The sequence below is a fragment of the Neoarius graeffei genome, chromosome 7, assembly GCF_027579695.1.
Source record: "Neoarius graeffei isolate fNeoGra1 chromosome 7, fNeoGra1.pri, whole genome shotgun sequence".
NCBI classification, from domain to species: Eukaryota; Metazoa; Chordata; class Actinopteri; order Siluriformes; family Ariidae; genus Neoarius; species Neoarius graeffei.
This window is the reverse complement of record NC_083575.1, coordinates 35,212,205-35,234,238: the sequence shown is the minus strand read 5'-3', so window position 1 is coordinate 35,234,238 and position 22,034 is coordinate 35,212,205.

Here is a 22,034-nt window from a genome sequence, read left to right as displayed (position 1 = left end):
TACCCTCCCCATCTCCCCACCACTCTTTCTTACATTAAAGCTATTTTGAAACAAGGAATATGTACAAGTATTTCTGACTACATTTGCCATCAGCACCTTTTGTTGTTACAGTATTTTAGAGACATCTGTCTTCACATTATGAATTTTCCTTCCTCCGTCCCATGGATCAAACCTGTCCCATCTGCATGATTAATATGTTGTCTTATGAGGTATGTTCACCCCGTCTTCAGTAACCATGGATCAAGTGTCCAGTTATTAAAGGCCCTCATCGTCTTATGGTAACACTAGGTTCTTGGATGTCAAGGAGAAATTAGAAGACTCATATGGACAGGACACTTCTCGACTGAGTTCACCTCAAAATATTCTATTTTGCCAAAATAGCTTCAGGGTATTTTTACTGGGAGACATCAGATGCTGGCCGTTCAAACTGGCTGTCAACTACACTTCTGTGAAAGACAACCCTAGTCTGCGGTAAAGTGTAATTAGTAAAGGGTATTGAGTGGTACTGGGTTCAGAAGTTTGTCATTATGTCTGATCCATGTTTCTTACGGTGCTACAGTGAAGAATGGAAAGCAGGCACATTATCAATACTGCTGCTATATCACAGTTACACTTTCAGCTTTTAAATCAGTCCTAAGACTGCTAGGCTTAGATAACTATCAAAGAATCTGTATATCCCTGTTCCATGATTTTACATCAAGTATCTAGAAAATATAAATAAAATTACAAAATGACTGATAGACACACTTAAGAGTTTTGCAAAAATGAAAAAAGAAACTTCAAATAAAGACAAGAAATATGTTCCTCCCCAAAAGTGTCTGATCTTCGCAAAGGAGGTCCTGATTTTCTTTCCTAACTCACCACACTTCACTTCTCCTTTCCTCTTGACTTATGAAGGTTATTACTCACTCAACAGTGTATGAAATCAGAGACATAATGCTTCTCGCCCTGTACCTTCCTCTATATTTAAACCTGAACCAACACCAGAACTGCTCAAAACTGTTAACTTCCTTAGTATCTCATCACATTTACTATATTAGTTATTTTCTTACACTTGAATAAATGTTCGTTTAGCCTTCATGGTCTTCGCACGTGGGTAATCTCACATCTGCATTAAAGCTTAATGTTGGTGTGACGATGAGGATCACTCAACAGACAGGTGGTTTCGAGAGTACAGTTGCACTTGAGAGCAGTGTGAATGTGCTCACATGGTACATTAAGCAACGCATCGCCACAGAGCAAATTTTACAGTGAACTGGAAGAAGTAAAGCTTTTGGAACTACTGGTTTAGCCATTTTGGGTTCTGCCACAGGTAAGGTAAGTGCTATAGACCTGTAAACTTTACTATACAAATAACCTCTCATTAAAGCATGGCTATATTCATGCACGAGTCTGCGAGAAAGTAGAACTTTGACATAAAGGGCGTTATTAACAAAAGAAAATCTGATGTATATGATGTGTATTTTGGAGAACAGACAGGTTTGTGTGAGTTGTTTGTTTTTGAAGCTTGGATTTATACTGAAATGAGAGGACAGACAACCCAATGAACCAGAGAGAGATCGCGCTGAGCCTGAATCACAAGCAGGAAAATCATCCATTATACAACAATACTGAACCTCACACTTGACAGAAGTCAGCCTGTTCGATACATTTCCACGTATGACTGACCAGTCGCTTGGAATATTTCTGTCCTGTTCAAGAGCACCTAGTATCCACTATTTGAACTTCGTGTTCAGAGAGAAGAGAGATTTTATGAGACAGATGAAAGTGTAGCACTGAAGTTCCACAGCTGAGAAGAACACCTTGGTACAGTATATGCAATCTGAATGAGACTATAGAGCAAAATTTCCACTTTCATTTCCTGATATTTACATCTAGACGTGTTAAACAACTCAGAACATGGCACCTTTAATGGCAGACCACCCAAACACTGTGCGAGCAAAAGTATTGGAACAGAATGCTTCGAAATAAATGACACTTATTATTTGCATATCCCGTGCTTGCAATAACTGCATCAAGTTGGCGACCGACTGACATCACTAAATTGTTGCAGTCTTCTTTTGTGATGCTTTTCCAGGATTCTTTCAGTTGTTATTTGTTTGGAGGGTTTTTCTTTGGGGTGGCATGGTGGTGTACTGGTTAGCACTGTTGCCTCACAGCAAGCAGGTCCTGGGTTCAAGCCCAGCGGCCGGTGAGGGCCTTTCTGAGTGGAGTTTGCATGTTCTCCCCATGTCTGTCTGGGTTTACTCCGGGTGCTCTGGTTTTCCCCTACAGTCCAAAGAAATGCAGGTTCGGCTAATTGGTGACTCTAAATTGACCGTGAGTGTGAATGGCTGTTTAGCTCTACGGCATGTGTCAGCCCTGTGATGACCCGGTGACTTGTCCAGGGTGTACCCCACCTCTTGCCCATAGTCAGCTGGGATAGGCTCCAGCTTGCCTGTGACCCTGTACAGGATAAGCAGTTACGGATAATGCATGGATGGATTTTTCCCTCCAGTCTCCTCTTCAGAAGGTGAAATGCTGCTCAATTGGGTCCAATCTAGTGATTGACTTGGTCAGTCTGAAACCTTCCACTTTTTTCAGCTGAAATCCTTTATTGTGTTGGTAGTGTGTTTGGGTCATTGTCTTGCTGTATGATGAAGTTCCTCCCAGTTAGATTGGATGCATTTCTCTGTAAATTGGCAGAATGTTTCTGTAGACTTCTGACTCCATTCTGCTGCTACCATCATGAATTACATCATCAATAAAGATTAGTGAGCCCGTTCCAAAAGCAACTGTGCAAGCCCAAGCCATGACACTACCTCTACCGTGCTTGACCGATGAGATTGTTTATTTTGGATCATAAGTAGATCCTTTCTTTCTCCACACTTTGGCTTTTCCATCACTTTGGTAGACATTAATCTTGGTTCCAGAGCTTTTGTGGGTCACCTCTGTATTTCTTTACGAATTCCAATCTGGCCTTCTGATTCTCACTGTTGATGAGTGGTTTGTATCTTGTGGTATGGTCTCTATATTTATGCTCTGGAAGTCTTCTTTGAACGGTGGATTGTGTTACCTTCACCCTTGCCCTGTGGAGGTTACTGGTGATGTCATTGACTGTCCAAACATTTGACCAGTACTGTATATATACATTCACATTCCTCTTTATTAGGCGTTAGGAACACATGTACACAATCAGCCAATAATGTGGCAGCAACACAATGCATAAAATCTTAGTTAACACATCAAACCTTGTGGCAGATGGGGTACAACAGCAGCAGATCACATCAGGTTCCACTCCTGTCAGCCAAGAACAGAAATCAGAGGCTATCATGGGCACAGAGTCACCGAAACTAGACAATTGGAGACTGGAAAAAGACCAAGTTGTTTTTTTCCCCCCTAATCTTCAACTGACAGTTTGGGTGAGACTATACCCATGATAGTCTCAGATATTGTTATACTGATCATGCATCAGTTTGTATGAAATTAACTGTTTTCCCCACCAAAGCAGGGATCAGATAACTACTACATATAGTATCATTGCTAAATTTTTAAACACAGATGGCCATAATTCTCATCTCATCTCATTATCTCTAACCGCTTTATCCTGTTCTACAGGGTCGCAGGCAAGCTGGAGCCTATCCCAGCTGACTACGGGCGAAAGGCGGGGTACACCCTGGACAAGTCGCCAGGTCATCACAGGGCTGACACATAGACACAGACAACCATTCACACTCACATTCACACCTACGGTCAATTTAGAGTCACCAGTTAACCTAACCTGCATGTCTTTGGACTGTGGGGGAAACCGGAGCACCCGGAGGAAACCCACGCGGACACGGGGAGAACATGTAAACTCCGCACAGAAAGGCCCTCACCGGCCACGGGGCTCGAACCCGGACCTTCTTGCTGTGAGGCGACAGCGCTAACCACTACACCACCGTGCCGCCCTGAATTTGCAACATATATTTTATTAAATTTTATAAATACCCAGCCACTGGGGTTGCACAAGCCAGTGCGTACTTAGTGCCAGTCCCAAGCCTGGATAGATTGGAGAGGGTTGCATCAGGAAGGGCATCCAGTGTAAAATCCGATGCCAAATCAAATATGTGGATCAAAAATTGGGAAGAATGATCCATGGAGGCAACCCCTAACGGGAGCAGCCAAAAGAAGAAGAAGATTTGAATAATAGTGGCTGGCTTTTTTTCGTGGTATATCAGATATATTCCATTCAGCTACCATGATACTGAATAAGTCAAAGACAAGTTCAATATCAAGCTAGCTGAATGGAATATATCTGATATACCACGAAAAAACAATTATTATTATTATTATTATACATACACATTCCTTTCAGGTGTTCTTTTAAAATTTTCTCAAAATCTTCCATATTTAATGAAGCAAACTTGGCAGCCATATTCATTTACAAATTGTCACATTTGCTGGCTAGCGCGGAAGTTTTACGTCTCCGATGTGTGACGTCATAGAAGAAGAAGCCTTTATTTGGCACACTTCAAGTGCAGTGAGATTCATCCTCTGTATTTAACCCATCTGAAGCAGTGAACACACGCGCACTCACCCAGAGCAGTGGGCAGCCATACTACAGCGCTCGGGGAGCAATCAGGGGTCAGGTACCTTGCTCAAGGTCACTTCAGCCCAAGGCCGCCCCACGTTAACCTAACTGCATGTCTTTGAACTGTGGGGGAAACTGAAGCACCTGGAGGAAACCCATGCAGACACGGGGAGAACATGCAAACTCCACACAGAAAGGCCCCCACTGGCCGCTAGGCTCGAACCCAGAACCTTCTTGCTGTGAGGCAACAGTGCTAACCACTACACCACCCATCAACCATGCAATATTGTCAACCATATTCAACATCTCATCTCATTATCTCTAGCCGCTTTATCCTTCTACAGGGTCGCAGGCAAGCTGGAGCCTATCCCAGCTGACTACGGGCGAAAGGCGGGGTACACCCTGGACAAGTCGCCAGGTCATCACAGGGCTGACACATAGACACAGACAACCATTCACACTCACATTCACACCTACGCTCAATTTAGAGTCACCAGTTAACTTAACCTGCATGTCTTTGGACTGTGGGGGAAACCGGAGCACCCGGAGGAAACCCACGCGGACACGGGGAGAACATGCAAACTCCGCACAGAAAGGCCCTAGCCGGCCACGGGGCTCGAACCCAGACCTTCTTATTGTGAGGCGACAGCGCTAACCACTACACCACCATGCCGCCCCCATATTCAACATGGTATCTGATATACCATGAAAAAAAGCCATTATTATTATTATTATTATTATTATTATTATTCATACACACTGTTTTCCAGTTTTTCAATGTCCGTTGGTATGTTTTTCTCTTGTAAATATGTTTGAAGAATATCTAATAAAGTTTTGGTAGCCTTTCGGGTGTTCAGCGCGTCTTTCTCTTTTCTGGTGAACATAGAAATGGTTCTGCACAGCAGAAAACTTTCTCATTGAATATTTGCATCAGCTCTGACGTGTGACGTCATGTTGTCTTGACAACCATGCAATATCATGAACCATATTCAGTGCTCATTCTCCATTGGGTAGAGTGATGTAATACACGTAGGATAAGTGATACGCTAACAATATTGCATGCTATCAAACTAAATGAATGAAACCTGCTTGAAGGGAAACGAATACATGTTTTTATTCCATCGAAAAAAATGTCCTGTAGGTATAATAATTTGGTATATCGTACATTTATCTCAGTGCTAAATTAAAATATATTTTTTAAACATATACTTCGTATTTTATCTTCGTATTTATCAAAGTTGTGCTAATAATTCAAGAGTCAGCTGTGTGTCAGTCATTTCTATTGCGCTGCCATTTAAAATAAAATTAAAAAAAGATTTCAGTTTCCTTCTGATAAAGGTTAATCTTTGGGACGCACGTATTTTTGTTTTTCATTACACACAGGATGTTCCAACTAGCACACAAAACTCCCATTGTGTATTCTTCTGCGCCCAAGGTCAACTTCTTACTTGGCAGCGCTCTGAACTCCTGTGTCCGTTTCTATGCACGTCATTATTTGCTGCTCTATCTTAACCAATTGTAGAAGAATATATGCATTTCTTTGTTCGAATTGACCAATTATGTTTGCCTCACCACACCCTTGTGTGTGAATCTATACTCATGTTTGACTTGGAATAAACCAAGAAACATCTCTGAACGTGGTCTCTGTGTCAGTGATGTCATGCCTGGATCTGGGCGGAAACCAATCGCTGAGTGGCGGATGCACAAGGGTTATTAATTCAATCTTCTATTCCCAAAACTTGGATATACACAATTACAGAATCTAACACCTTCCATTCACTCAAATATTATGAGCAATGGAGGCAAAATGCAGCGAGGAAAAGCAAACATCAGTTTCTTTATGTTCTCATTCTGATTGGTCTTACTGATTTTTACCTCCAGTTTTACGAAGAAAATTTTACTGTCAGACTGTAATGAAGTTGAAGGGTTTTTTTTTTCTTCATGCTGGTGGGGGAAAGATCAGATATCAAACCTTCATGACTAGCAGAATGAACGCGGACTGTTAGTATGCACGTACGTTGGTAACACTTTACACTACCTGCCTTCCTTGCAGCAGCATTTATATTTAATTGTGGGTGAAGATGGTCTTGAAAGTGCCTCTTACACACTCTTCAGTATCACATAACCCACAGATAAGGAGCAAAAAGACTACCAGGCTGGAAGGAAAGTGTTTGTGGCTATGGTTGATTAGCATACAGCGCCCTCCACAATTATTGGCACCCCTGGTTAAGATGTGTTAAAAGCCTTAAAATAAATTCAATTTTTATTGCAGAAGCATAATCTCACACTGAAAATTGTAGAAAAATGTAACCTTTAACTCAAGTGAATTAAATTTTTTTTTTAAATCCCCGACTAAGAAATAATTATTTTTCATAAAATCATCTGTTCCACAATTATTGGCACCCGTAATATCTCATCTCATCTCCTCTAGCCGCTTTATCCTGTTCTACAGGGTCACAGGCAAGCTGGAGCCTATACCAGCTGACTATGGGTGAAAGGCGGGGTACACCCTGGACAAGTCACCAGGTCATCACAGGGCTGACACATAGAAACAGACAACCATTCACACTCACATTCACACCTACGGTCAATTTAGAGTCACCAGTTAATCTAACCTGCATGTCTTTGGACTGTGGGGGGAAACCGGTGCACCCAGAGGAAACCCACGCGGACACGGGGAGAACATGCAAACTCCACACAGAAAGGCCCTCGCCGGCCACGGGGCTCGAACCCGGACCTTCTTGCTGTGAGGCGACAGCGCTAACCACTACACCACCGTGCCACCCCAGCACCTGTAACAATTCCTAGAAAATAAATGTAATTGAAGCATTTCTGTCATTTCTTTCTGTAGTTTATAAAGTTGATCAGAAGATCTAGGAACCTTTAATTAGTAATTCATCACATCCTGTTTTCCTGGGGTATAAATATGATGTGACACAGAGGCCTATTTCTCTCATCCACTCTTCAACATGGGAAAGACAAGAGAACACACCATTCAAGTAAGGCAGATGTGTGTCGACCTTCATAAGTCAGGCGATGGCTACAAGAAAATAGCCGCTCGCCTACACCTGCCCATACCTACAGTCAGAGGACTCCTCAAGAAGTTTAAAACAACTGGAACAGTGGCAAACAAGCCTGGAAGAGGATGCAAGTTTATCTTGCCACCACACACAGTGAGGAGGATTGTAAGAGAAGTAAAAAATTCTCCAAAGCTCACTGTTAGATTAGATTAGATTAGATTAGATTAGATTAGATTAGATTAGATAAAACTTTATTGATCACTTTGGGCAGGTTCCCTCAGGGAAATTGAGATTCCAGCAGCATCATTACAGATAAACAGAGAAAAGATAGATAAATTAAAATAAATTAAGTATTTACATATACAAATATATAAAAAGAATAAGATATGGGGAAGAGAGGAAGGAGGGGAAAGGTGGGAAGAAGGGGGGCGGTGGTAGGAGAGATATTGCACTTTATATTGCACATTGTCCGGTATTGCTTATTGTTAGGCTAGGCTACTGCTCCTTCCCGTCCTCTGTCCTCCTGTTACCCCTCCTCCCCCCCAGAGAGGAGTTGTATAGTCTGATGGCATGAGGGACAAAGGAGTTTTTGATTCTGTTCGTCCTGCACTTGGGAAGGAGCATTCTGTTCAACATTCCATGATGTTCAATAGTTTGTCCATAGACCTCTTCTCTGCCACCGTCACCAGAGAGTCCAGCTTCATGCCGACTACAGAGCCGACCCGCCTGATCAGTTTGTCCAGCCTGGATGTGTCCTTCTTGGATGTGCTGCCCCCCCAGCACACCACAGTGTAAAACAGGACACTGGCGACCACAGACTGATAGAACATCCACAGGAGTTTCCTGCAGATGTTAAAGGACCACAGCCTCCTAAGGAAGTACAGTCTGCTCTGTCCCTTCCTGTATAAGTGTTTGGTGTTGCAAGTCCAGTCCAGCTTGCTGTCCAGCCACAGCCTGAGGTACTTGTAGGAATCCACAGCCTCCACCTCGACTCCCTTGATCAGAACTGGTCGTGACCTTGGTCTGGACCTCCCAAAGTCAATGACCAGCTCCTTGGTCTTCGAGGTGTTGAGCTGCAGATGGTTCCTGTTGCACCACACAGCAAAGTCCCTCACCAGGCTCCTATACTCCTCCTCTCTGTCGTCACTGATACACCCAACGATGGCTGTGTCATCGGCAAACTTCTGAATGTGACACAGCTCCGAGTTGTAGCAGAAGTCCACGGTGTACAAGGTGAAGAGAAGAGGGGCCAGCACCGTGCCCTGGGGTGCTCTGGTGCTGCTAGTCACAGTGTCAGATGTGATGTCCTTCAGCCTGACGTACTGTGGCCTGTCAGTGAGGTAGCTGGAGATCCAGGTGACCAGGCAGGGGTCCACTCGCATCCTGTTCAGTTTGTCCTGAAGCAATAGGGGCTGGATGGTGTTGAAGGCACTCGAGAAGTCCAAGAAGAGGATCCTCACTGTGCCATTTCCCTTATCCAGATGCGAGTGGGCTCGGTGTAGCAGGTAGAGGATGGCGTCTTCCGCACCGACACCTGCCCGGTATGCAAACTGCAGACAGTCCTGGGCATGTTGTACCTGGGGTCTGAGGAGGCTGAGGAAGAGCCGCTCCAACGTCTTCATCAGATGTGAAGTGAGTGCCACCGGTCGGAAGTCGTTCAGCTCGCTGGGCCGATTCTTTTTGGGAACTGGAATGATACATGATGTCTTCCAGAGGGTGGGCACTCTCCCCAGCTGCAGGCTGAGGTTGAAGATGCGTTGGAGTGGTTCACCCAGTTCAGCAGCACAAGTCTTCAGTAGTTGGGGACACACCTTGTCCGGGCCTGCTGCTTTCCTGGGGTGAAGCTTCCACAGTTGACCTCTGACCTGGTCTGCAGTAATGCATGGAGGAGTCTGTGTTGAGGTGGGGGAGGAAAGGGCTGCTGTGATGACTGGGGGGAGGTGTGTTGAGGGAAGAATGAGAGATGGCTGCAGTGAGGGAGAGGGTGGGGGGGATGTGGGCTGGTTGAACCGATTGAAAAAGTCATTCAACTCATTTGCCCTCTCCACTGTCCCCTCAATGACTCTGGTCTTTGTATTGTGGCCTGTGATGGTTTTCACAGATGGTTAGAGAATCGCATCAAAGAGTAGCATCTTGGGGTCACAAAGTCTCCATAACAACCATCAAGCGCCAACAAGCTGTTTGGGAGGCATGCACAGAAAAAGCCTTTTCTCACTTACAAGCATAAACATAAATGTCTGGGGTTCGCTAAGCGGTACTGGAACTTCAACTGGGACCGTGTGCTTTGGTCAGATGAGACCAAGATAGAGCTTTTTGGCAACAAACACTCTAAGTGGGTCTGGCATAACACAAAAGATGAGTATGCGGAAAAGCACCTCATGCCCACTGTGAAGTATGGGGGAGGATCGGTGATGCTGTGGGCCTGTTTCTCTTCCAAAGGCCCCAGGAACCTTGTTAGGGTGCATGGCATCATGAACTCTTTGAAATACCAGGACATTTTAAATCAAAATCTGGTGGCCTCTGCCCGAAAGCTGAAGATGGGTCGTCACTGGGTCTTTCAGCAAGATAATGACCCTAAACATGTGGCCAAATCTACACAAAAATGGTTCACCAGACACAAAATCAAGCTCCTCCCATGGCCATCTCAGTCCCCAAACCTCAACCCAATTGAAAACCTGTGGGGTGAGCTGAAGAGGAGAGTGCATAGGAGAGGACCCAGGACTCTGGACGATTTAGAGAGATTGTGCAAAGAGGAATGGTCGAAGATCCCTCACTCTGTATTCTCCCATCTTGTGAAATGTTATAGGAGAAGATTAAGTGCTGTCTTGTTGGCAAAAGGGTGTTGTACAAAGTATTAACATCAGGGGTGCCAATAATTGTGGCACACATGATTTCATGTAAAAGAATTATTTCTTAATGTGGGATTTTTTTCCCACTCAATAAATGCACTTGAATTAAAGGTTGGATTTTTCTCTTTTTTTGCACTGTTGTCCTATATTATTTAAAAAAAATGAATTTATTAGAAGCCTAAGAACATATCTTAACGAGGGGTGCCAATAATTGTGGAGGGCGCTGTATGTCTGTCTACCATGATGGACTTTTCTCTATGTTTAAAAAAAAAAGACTTGATTTAAAACCTATCATTAAAACTTACAAACAAGCATTTGACATTAAATACTGGCAGTAATTAAGCAATCAACTTCATGTGGCAAGTGTAGACAATTACTTGGCTCCAGGCGAGCACAGCTGAGTCTATAGTGCTACCTCATACCATATTATAATAGATAACATACTTTCCTAGCAAAGGATGTTAGCTCAACTGTTGCATGCTGTACACTAAACCATGCCAGTGTTTGTGTTCTAAGAAGACCTGCTTGGTATGAGGAATTCCAGCGAGCCATGCTCATCAATCAAACGCATTGTGTTGCTTCCAGAGAGTAAAGGCTCAGGTTGCAAAATGCTGACAATTCCACCTGTCCTACAGTCTTAAAATGAGATCTCCATTCTGAAAAATAGCTAGAATGCAAAACAATCTAACAAGTGACACATTTATTACTGAGAGCTTTGTGTCATTTTCATCATTTAAGTCATCATTTAAGATGTTAATAACAGTTCGATGGTACAGTAAAAATCTTGTTGATGGCTTTTCAAAGCTCCTTCAAAGCATATATATGAGTTTTATTACGGCGACATGGTGGTGTAGTAGTTAGCACTGTCACCTCACAGCAAGAAGGTTCCGGGATCAAGCCCAGTGGCCAACGGGGGCCTTTCTGTGCAGAGTTTGCATGTTCTCCCCATGTCTGTGTGGGTTTCCTCCGGGTGCTCCGGTTTCCCCCACAGTCCAAAGACATGCAGGTTAGGTTAACTGGTGGCTCTAAATTGACCGTAGGTGTGAATGTGAGGGTGAATGGTTGTTTGTCTCCATGTGTCAGCCCTGTGATGACCTGGCGACTTGTCCAGGGTGTACCCCGGCTCTCACCCATAGTCAGCTGGGATAGGCTCCTGCGACCCTGTACAGGATAAGCAGCTACAGATAATGGATGGATAGTTTTATTTAGTCCACATTCACTGGATTTTGAGAAACAGCATTTTTATTTTTTGCAAAAACCTATCGATAGCTGCACAAATTGACTTTTTAGTGTTGTTGTTTTTTTTCGTACAAAGTGCCGAGGTATAGAATAGCTTTAGATATTTATTTAACTCTTTCTTGGACATTTCAGTTATGTAATTTTCAAACTTCTTTAAGCTTTTGAACCAGTCCAAAAAAAAAATAAATCAACAAATTTTACTGCGTAAAGGAGAACTGAAGGCAAATTTATTATTATCAAAATTCTATTTCTCATTTTATTAAATATCAGAATGCATTTCTGACAGTTATTTTGCCACTGCTATAGCAAGTTCTGAGTGTTTGAAATACGCTTTGTAATATATCAGTCCATATGTCAAAGCGATGGCCGTAAACGAGATTCGCTGAGACCTGTGCGAGACATCGTAGGACAGAAGTAAAACGTACAGCGGAAATCAAAGTGACCGACATCTGCCAGTGCTGTCAAAAGACGCGTGCGCCCTCTTTCGAATGCTGGGGAAGTTTTGGTTGTTTTGATAGCAATCAGGAAAGTTTGAAGAAAGTAGGCAGTAATCGTCATTTAAACTCGTTTTTGTGCAATATTTCGTTTGGAAAATAGTTTTCAAAATGGCGGCACTGACACCTGGCTGACACTTCACGTTTCGAAGTCTCGCACAAGTCTCGTGAAGATCGCGCGGATAAGCGACGCCTGCCGTGGACCAAACGAACTAAATTCAACATGGCTAAAAACCGAACAGGCCGATAAGTATAATATTTAATTGCAATTAGTTGCCAATACGAGTCATGATACAAGGCGACTAAAACCGAAAACGTAATTGAATAACACGTTAATTAAGAAATAAAGCAAGTTTAAAAAATTACTTCAGTACTCCTTTAATGATGAAGAATGTAAACAAACCAGCGAAATGAGAGTACCAATTTGTGAAAAATGCAAAAATAATATACATTCTTACCATCAGGGGCGGCACGGTGGTGTAGTGGTTAGCGCTGTCGCCTCACAGCAAGAAGGTCCGGGTTCGAGCCCCGTGGCCGGCGAGGGCCTTTCTGTGCGGAGTTTGCATGTTCTCCCCGTGTCCGCGTGGGTTTGCTCCGGGTGCTCCGGTTTCCCCCACAGTCCAAAGACATGCAGGTTAGGTTAACTGGTGACTCTAAATTGACCGTAGGTGTGAATGTGAGTGTGAATGGTTGTCTGTGTCTATGTGTCAGCCCTGTGATGACCTGGCGACTTGTCCAGGGTGTACCCCGCCTTTCGCCCGTAGTCAGCTGGGATAGGCTCCAGCTTGCCTGCGACCCTGTAGAACAGGATAAAGCAGCTAGAGATGATGAGATAAGATGAGATGAGATTCTTACCATCAAATACTTTCATTCCATATTTTGGGGTTTTGTTTTCAAGTAGAGTTTTTATTTCGTCCTCGGTTGGTTCAGCAACACACTTCGCCATTTTGTTTTTCTCTACTCATGGTATATGAGTTGATAGACTAGTAGTAGAGTAGCCAATCAGAGTGCGCAATTGCTCGTATCCAGTGAATGTGGATATACTGTAATATATATAATATACTGTTGGAATTCAGGTGAAGCTGTGTGAAAAAGGAGGCTGTTGTGCATAAGCAACTGTAAATAAATAGCTAACATTCCTCTTATTGCTTCGATTGATGGTTTGAAATGCACAGTGGTTCTCATGCTTTCCCTGACCGGCATTTGCTTCGAGATCAAGGCCACTGCTTGCGTGGAATATTTGTTGTTCCTTGCTCCAACAATTTTCATTCTAGTTTAGACAGACAAGCATTTTGTGCCAGGTGGAGAAGGAATCATCTACATGCCACATAACTGGGGGTCACTCAATACTGCAGCCATCAAGGCCTTGGTCTGCTGACATATCACTGCCCACACCCTGCATTGTATGTAGATTACTAGCAGTTAGGTGGGAAGGCATTTCACAGCTGCACCATGCATCTCAATGTGCCACCTCTTAGCCTTTCAACTGCCGGCTATTTCAAAGCCACCACTGGGTTCAGCCAAATATAGAGCGCAATGCCAACCCATCCCCTGTTCTCCACCTCCAGCCATGTAACAATGAGCCACAGGATTCAGTTACATCAGCCAGGCCATTTCCCATGAGCCAAAGCTCTGCTTGCACACGCACAAGGAAAGCCATAGCGTATTTAGTATAGTGCAAGGGGAGCAGCTCACTAACAGCACTAAGTGACAGGAATGGAGCATCTGAGCTATGGAATGCTAATTCTTGCTGCAGGCTTGTAGCACACAGGAAGAGGGGTGTTAATGACATGAGTGATATCTTCTTACTAAACAAAGACTGCTGACGTGCAACCAAAAAAGGCTGTCCAAAGAACGTGTTTGTGCTGCCAAAGCGATAACAGCGTCTTTGCTTCATTAAGCTTCTATGAGATCTGCTGCTTCTTTCAAATCTGCCTTTCTTTTCTCATTTGTCTCTGCTGGTGTCAAATACCTGGGTGCTGTGGCACAGCTGGGTGCAAGTTCAGCTGCTCTCTCTCCCTCTTATGTTTCAGTTTACCACGTTGAGACATTCCACTCATCCAGAAGAGCTTACCAAGGGATTGCAACTCAGCACATAAGGCAGAGGACAAGTGGATTAAGAGGACCTGGCCCCTTGGATATTTTTTCCCCCCTTTGGATCAGACCTAATGTGAAAATTGCTGCAAAGTGTAAGGAACAAAAGGACTTTTTCCTGTCTATGTGGATGCAACTGCATGGTACTATTGCTTCAAACAAGTTTGTTAGCAAAAAAACAAAACAAAAAAAGTGAATAGCTAGGAACACTGGAATGAATAGAAAGCTGGTTGTCATTTATTTATTTATTTATTTATTTATTTATTTATTCATCCATTGCAGGCTATAGTGGAAATACTCATATGAGCTAAATTTGCTGGACTCAACAGAACTACTGTTTCTGATGCAAGAGATCCACCAAGCCAATAAGTCAGGAAATCACTAAAATTGCAGACATAACATACTGTATGATGACAGCATCATCATCTTCCTGCCATTACTTGGATTTTATTACATCATACCATCTTGTGTCTATGAACTGTTGAAGCAAGCCCAGTGAGAAGACCGTGAAGTTCTGCAAGATATAGACAAGTCACAGTTTGTGAAAACAGTTGAGAAACTTTCTCAAGTGTCTTTCCCCCATATGAACTCTCTGGACAAAAATAGTGTGAAAGGTATTGGAGTAATTTGGGCTTAATTTAACACTGTTGCAAACAAGTTATCTGACAAGGTGCTTGGCAAACTTGGTGTGAGTGGCCCCTTGGGTCAGAGCCTAAAGCGGCAGATCAAAGCGGGTGTAGGGGGTGTAAAGTAGGGAGGTCGCGTGTGCCTTCTTGGTTCTCATCTAAATGTGTGGAGTGGATGGGGAGGGGAGGAGTAGGAAGTCTGTGGCACCTTCTTCTGGCTGTCTGCATCTAAACACACACTCAAAGAAGCCCACAGAAGCAGGGTGCCCAACACACCGTGTGAGGAACTGGACACATATTTCAAGTGGACCACTAAAGTGCAGAGAGCTGAAGTACTAAACCCTGACATAAAGACTATCCACGGAGATGACAACAGACGGGTCAGCTCACAGTGAAAGGTAGGCTCCAGAATATTAATATTTATCACTGACAACTTTTGCTATTTGAATACTGGGAACATATGACTTGTGGAAGTGATGTGATGTTTGCCTTTTTTCTACTCAGACAAAAAAGCCCCTAAGGTTGTTCTAGATGAGCATTTATCAGTGTGAAACATTTAAATAACACTGGCTGGCATTAAATGGTATATCAGATATATCCCATTCAGCTAGCATGATATTGAACAAGTCGAAGACGAAGACGTGGTATCTGATATACCACGAAAAAAAGCCATTATTATTATTATTATTATTATTATTATTATAATACATACACACTCTCTTTTCCAGTTTTTTTTATGTCCGTTGGTATGTTTTTCTCTTGTAAATATGCATGAAGAATATCTAATAAATTTTTGGTAGCCTTTCGGGTGTTCAACGCGTCTTTCTCTTTCCTGGTGAACACAGAAGTGCTTCTGCGCAGCAGAAAACTCTCATTAAGTATTCGCATCAGCTCTGACACGTGACGTCATGTTGTCTTGACAACCATGCAATATCATAAACCATATTCAACGCTCGTTCTCCATTGGGTAGAGTGACGTAATACACATAGGATAAGCAATACACTAACAATATTGCATGCTATCAAACCAAATGAATGAAATGCGCTAGAAGGGAATAGAACACATGTTTTTATTCCATCCAAAAAGTGTCCTGTATGTATAATAATCATCTATGTGGGACATTTTATGCTACATTCATCTCCAGCATGTGGGACATTTTTAAAGGAGTACTGAAGTCATTTTTAAACTTGCTTTATTTCTTAATTAACATGTTATTCAATTACGTTTTCGGTTTTAGTAACCTTATATCGTGGCTCATATTGGCTCCTAATTGCAATTAAATATTACACTTATCGGCCTATTCGGTTTTTAGCCATGTTGAATTTAGTTCGTTTGGTCCACGGCAGGCGTCTCTTATCCGCGCGATCTTCACGAGACTTGTGCAAGACTTCGAAACGTGAAGTGTCAGCCAGGTGTCAGTGCCGCCATTTTGAAAACTGTTTTCCAAACGAAATATTGCACAAAAACGAGTTTAAATGACGGTTACTGCCTACTTTTTTCAAACTTTCCTGATTGCTATCAAAACAAACAAAACTTCCGGCTTGATGACATCAGCATTCGAAAGAGGGCGCGCACGTCTTTTGACAACGTTGGCAGATGTCGGTCACTTTGATTTCCGCTGTACGTTTTACTTCCGCCCTACGATGTCTCACACAGGTCTCAACGAATCTCGTTTATGGCCATTGATTTGACATATGGACTGAGATATTACAGAGCATCTTTCAAACACTCATAACTTGCTTTAGCAGTGACAAAATAGCGATCAAAAATGCATTCCTATATTTAGTAAAATGAAAAATAGAATTTTGATAATAAAAAATTTGCCTTCAGTTCTCCTTTAAAGTGATTACCAAAAATAACTGACACTTTAAATTACTGCTCTGTACATCCATAAAACCGAGGCCCTGAGTGTGTAGACACACATCTTGTAATGTATTCTAACTTGGGTGCCTTTTATTATTCATCTGTGACTAGTCATCAGGCTCAGAGTTTCTTGGCGGACATGTTTTTTTGTCACCCGGCACAAATCATTGGCAGTTAAACAGAGTTCATAAATACCAACACCTTCTAATAAAACTGCAACAGAACCCATAATCTATTCTCCCTGGCATTGAAATACATACTCAGTCTCTGGCAGAAGACAGGAGGGTGATCAAATTCATCTGAGGACAGGGTCTGCATGTAACAATGACTGACAGGAGAGATCAATTGAAAAACACCCTTTTTGTAGTATAAGTGATAGCGAAATGAAAGAAAACGAAGACAGATAAATTGGTCATTTTTTGATTTTTCAGCAACACTTTCTCTTTTTAGTATAATCTCAGTTTCAGTGGAAGTGTGTTAACAACCAGTGTTGGCGTTCAGAAATCAAATATTATCTTGAATATAGCTACCAACAAGAGATCAGCTGAGTGAAGTGTACCTATAAGTTTCAAAATAATGGCAACAGAAATATGGAAAGGTTTGAAGATTGCCTGATTTGTTAACAAACAGGGAATAATATTTGAGCTTGGTGGACACAAGAATTGAAACGGTTTTATGATGCAATACGTGCCATATGCCCCACGCTACAGCAATATGGTGACATCTCAGGGAAAGGAAGCTCCAGTGGGCAACCTTTCTACACAGAAGCAGCATCCTTCCTCTGTTGCTATAGAAACAGAACCCACCATGGACATACAACACGTGTTCCAATGAGCTTATCATAGCAAGAATGCAGTGTTTTATCCATCTCTGTGCTTGGGATGCGAGAGTACACCTGATGCAGTATAACAAGGATGAAGTGAACATAAGAACCATATAAAATGGCATTCCTGTGAAGATCCATGAAGCTAGTACGATTCGTTTTTACCTATCAATTCTTTTGATATTCACTAAATATCTAAGGTATGTGGCGAGTATTATTTTCTAGGAAGTTAATTTTAAATATAGCTCATGTCCAGGACGTTCTGCTTTAACTGGCAAGTGCATGCACCATTTCAATTTTTCAAAACGTCCTAAAGTACTAAAAGTGATCTTTGACCAAAACAGCAAAAAAGCAAAAATCTACTGTGTGTTGAATACACATTTTGTTCATGCACTGTAAAAATATACCTGCTAAAATTCCAGTGAACAATACAGAGTGCTTATTTAACACAGTGGACTTCAGGGACTGAACTGGCAAAGGAAGCTTTTTGCATGTGACAGAGCTAGATGAGATTTCTCATTGAAATGATAACAGCTGACGTGGTGATACCAGTGAAAACTGCCCAACAGTGCAAGGAGTGCAGGCCTGTAACAGTGCAAATCTGGAAAGAATGCCGTGAAATGTAAATAATTGTGAATACTATCATGATGTGCATATGTAGAAAGAGTTCCTTATCCCTGTGTGTAAAACACACGCTGTTCAAGTACAGTTGTAGTCAGAAGTTTACACACAGAGACATGAATGTCATCTTGGATATGAATGTCATGGCAATATTTGGGCTTTCAATAATTTCTTTGAACTGTTCTTTTTCTGTGGCAGAATGATTGTACAGCATACAGCTTTAATTAAAAAAACACGCTAGAATTTGGTGCACAAGTTTTAATTTTCTTTGGGTTTTCTGAAATCAACACAGGGTCAAAAATTTATATACGCTCACTTCGATTATTAATTCCGAGGTGCTGAAACTTCCAAAATGTCTCTTATCTTGCCAAGGCCGAGGTCTCTTAACTTCCTGTTAGTGAGCATGATTGACTCCAGCTGGTAGCTTCTCTATGCCTTCATAAAAAGGGTTTGTTTACAGCGCTCATTGGCTTGACCAACACACAGTAAAATGGGAAAGTCCAAGGAGCTCAGTGCAGATCTGAGAAAGAGGATCACAGATATACACAACTCCAGAATGTCTCTTAGAGCCATTTCTAAACAACTGCAAATTCCAAGATCAGTTCAAACAATTGTATCCAAGTTATTGTGAGGTGTAGTCATTTTGCCAAGCCACTTTGCTTCAAGAAAACCCAAACCGTCACCCTCAGCTGAAAGGAAATTGGTTTGGATGGTCAGGAACAACCTGGGAACCACCATGGCACAGCCCTGCCATGAACTGGAAGCTGATGGATCACTGTCTACAGTTCAGATCACCATGGACTACGAGGCTGCTATCCAAGAAATAACCCCCTGCTCCAAAATTGACACCTTCAAGCTTAACTAAAGTTTGAAGCTGACCACATGGACAAAGATAAAAAGCCTTCTGGAGGATAGCTGTATGATCAGATGAGACAAAGATTGAGTTTTTTGGCCACAATGACCACCATGTACAGAGGGACACTGTACCAGCTGGTGGTGGTGGTAGGATCATCATGCTCTGGGGCTGTTTTGCTGCCAGTGGAACTGGTTCATTGCACAAAGTGGATGGAATAATGAAGAAGGAGGACTACCTTAGAATTCTTCAGCATAAACCATCAGAAACTTGAACACGACTTGGGAGTTACAAAAGGGCAATGAACCCAAACACACATCAGAGCTGGTTGTGGAGGATAAAGCAGGCTAACATTAAGCTTAAAACAAGTCCTGACTTCAACCCTGTTGAAAATATATGGATAGTACTTATAAGTCAAATCCATGCCAAAGAAAAAAAACATTTTTTTTATTGAACTCTACCAATTCTACCATGAAGAGTCATGAAATATCCAACCGGAATTCTGCCAGAAGCTTGTTCATGGTAAACAAAAATGTTTGGTCAAGGTGAATCTTGCGAAGAGACATTTTACCCAAATATTAGGTGTGCTGTATGTATATTTTTGACCCTGTGTTGATTTCAGAAAACCCAAAGAAAATTAAAACTTGTGCACCAAATTCTAGTGTTTTTTTATTATTATTATTAAAGATGTATGCTGTATATTCTGCCACAGAAAAAGAACAGTTCAAAGAAATGACTGAAAGCCCAAATATTGCCATGACATTCATATCCAAGATGACATTCATGCCACTGTATGTAAACTTCTGACCACAACTGTAGGTGTGAAGCTACCAGACCAGAGACGGTGACAGATAGATAAGAATCAATCTGTTTGTGTATTTATGACATCAATCATGAAGAATCAGACTTCAGCACATTTAAACACTAGCTAATGTAATTAATCTAAGGTGCGTAACTTTTCAACGTTAAAAATGTATACAGCTTTAAAAGTAGCAGAAAATAGAGAACAGCAGATTGAATATCATAACTTCAACAATATAACAAAAATACATTTTCAGTGCACACATTGTCATTATCAGCCTTCTGGAAGTAAACGAAACAAATGTGGCTGAGCTGAATAGACAGGATTATAGACATGTTATAATCCCAATACAAATATAGCCTGAGTAGTCAAATGAGCATAGAGTGCTTTTCCATTCATGTGGGCTTTAATGACTTTAATTCCCACAGAGCAAAACACTACTCAGAGCACATGTAAGCCATACGAATGGAATCAAGTGAATAAAAACCGTAAACCATCACAGCACCTGATGGCATGGAGATATTAATGTCTATTTTGGAACAGATGCATGGACTGACAGGTGTTTAATGATGCAATACAATACAGGGCATTTAAAGAAGCATCGTGACAACATTTGAGAGTAAAATAATACATTCTTTTAGGATTGTGAGCTATCAGTTCTACATTTGTGTTGCACATGGTTTTATTGCATGCAAAAATACTTCAAGTAAAATTTCACCGTTTTGTAAAAGAATATTTTCCAAGGTACTATTTTTGTGGCTATTGCCTCACAGAGACTGTAGCCACTATGTCATCGTGCTGTAAGAATGAGTGTAACAATAGCGCACTGCGCATATGCATCCAGGCGTTCCGATTAAAATGGCCGGTGAGTGTATACAATTCGGTTCACCGTTCGAAATAAATGGACTAGACTAAAGAAATCGTTTTTAGACACGTTTATGCTTATTACCGAGGGAAAGTGCGTTCCTATTTTAAAATATACTCCAGGTCGTCCCCCTTTCCTCGCCTTCTTTGGTCAGTGGTCCCGTGTGTGATGTCGATGTGACGCACTTCTGAGTTGTTACAGGAAGTTGTCGAAAAGAGTATGGAGACCACTGAGCTCTAGCGCCAGGCCTTTTCCGGGAAATAAGAGTCTGGGTCATGGCGACAGCGTGTGTATGTCAGCCTCGGTTCAGAGGTTTCAGTTGCGAAAACTGTAAGAGGTAAGAGTAGAATAATATAAAAGTACAGACACTTGGTATATTTTACTTCTGTGATTTTTTAAATTGTTCATTTTTGGATTACACTTCATTTTTGGGGCTACTGCCTCATAGAGTATGCCTCATATGAAGGAGAAGAAGAAGAACAACTTTATTCATCACATGCTTGTGAAATTCCTCTCTGCATTTAACCCATCTGAAGCAGTGAACACACACATGCACATGAGCAGTGAGCACACACACATTCCCAGAGCAGTGAGCAGCCATGCTAACAGCGCCCGAGGAGCATTTGGGAGTTAGGTGCCTCGCTCAAGGCCGTCCCATATTAACCTCACAGCATTTCTTTGGACTGTGGTGGAAACCAGAGCAAACTCACTCAGACACGGGGAGAACTTGCAAACTCCACACAGAAAGGCCCCCACCGGCCGCTGGGCTCGAACCCAGAACCTTCTTGCTGTGAGGCGACCGTGCTAACCACTTGCACCACCATGACACCCAATATGTGCTCTATTTACTGTATGGACATCGTATCAGGGCGGCACGGTGGTGTAGTGGTTAGCACTGTCGCCTTACAGCAAGAAGGTCCGGGTTCGAGCCCCGTGGCCGGCGAGGGCCTTTCTGTGTGGAGTTTGCATGTTCTCCCCGTGTCCGCGTGGGTTTCCTCCGGGTGCTCCGGTTTCCCCCACAGTCCAAAGACATGCAGGTTAGGTTAACTGGTGACTCTAAATTGACCATAGGTGTGAGTGTGAGTGTGAATGGTTGTCTGTGTCTATGTGGATGACCTGGTGACTTGTCCAGGGTGTACCCCGCCTTTCGCCCGTAGTCAGCTGGGATAGGCTCCAGCTTGCCTGCGACCCTGTAGAACAGGATAAAGCGGCTAGAGATAATGAGATGAGATGAGATGAGATGAGACATCGTATCAGAAAACAATTTTATTTATAAGCAGTAGCCACATGTGCCCATAGGGTACCTATTTTTAATATTTGTTTTCAATTGTA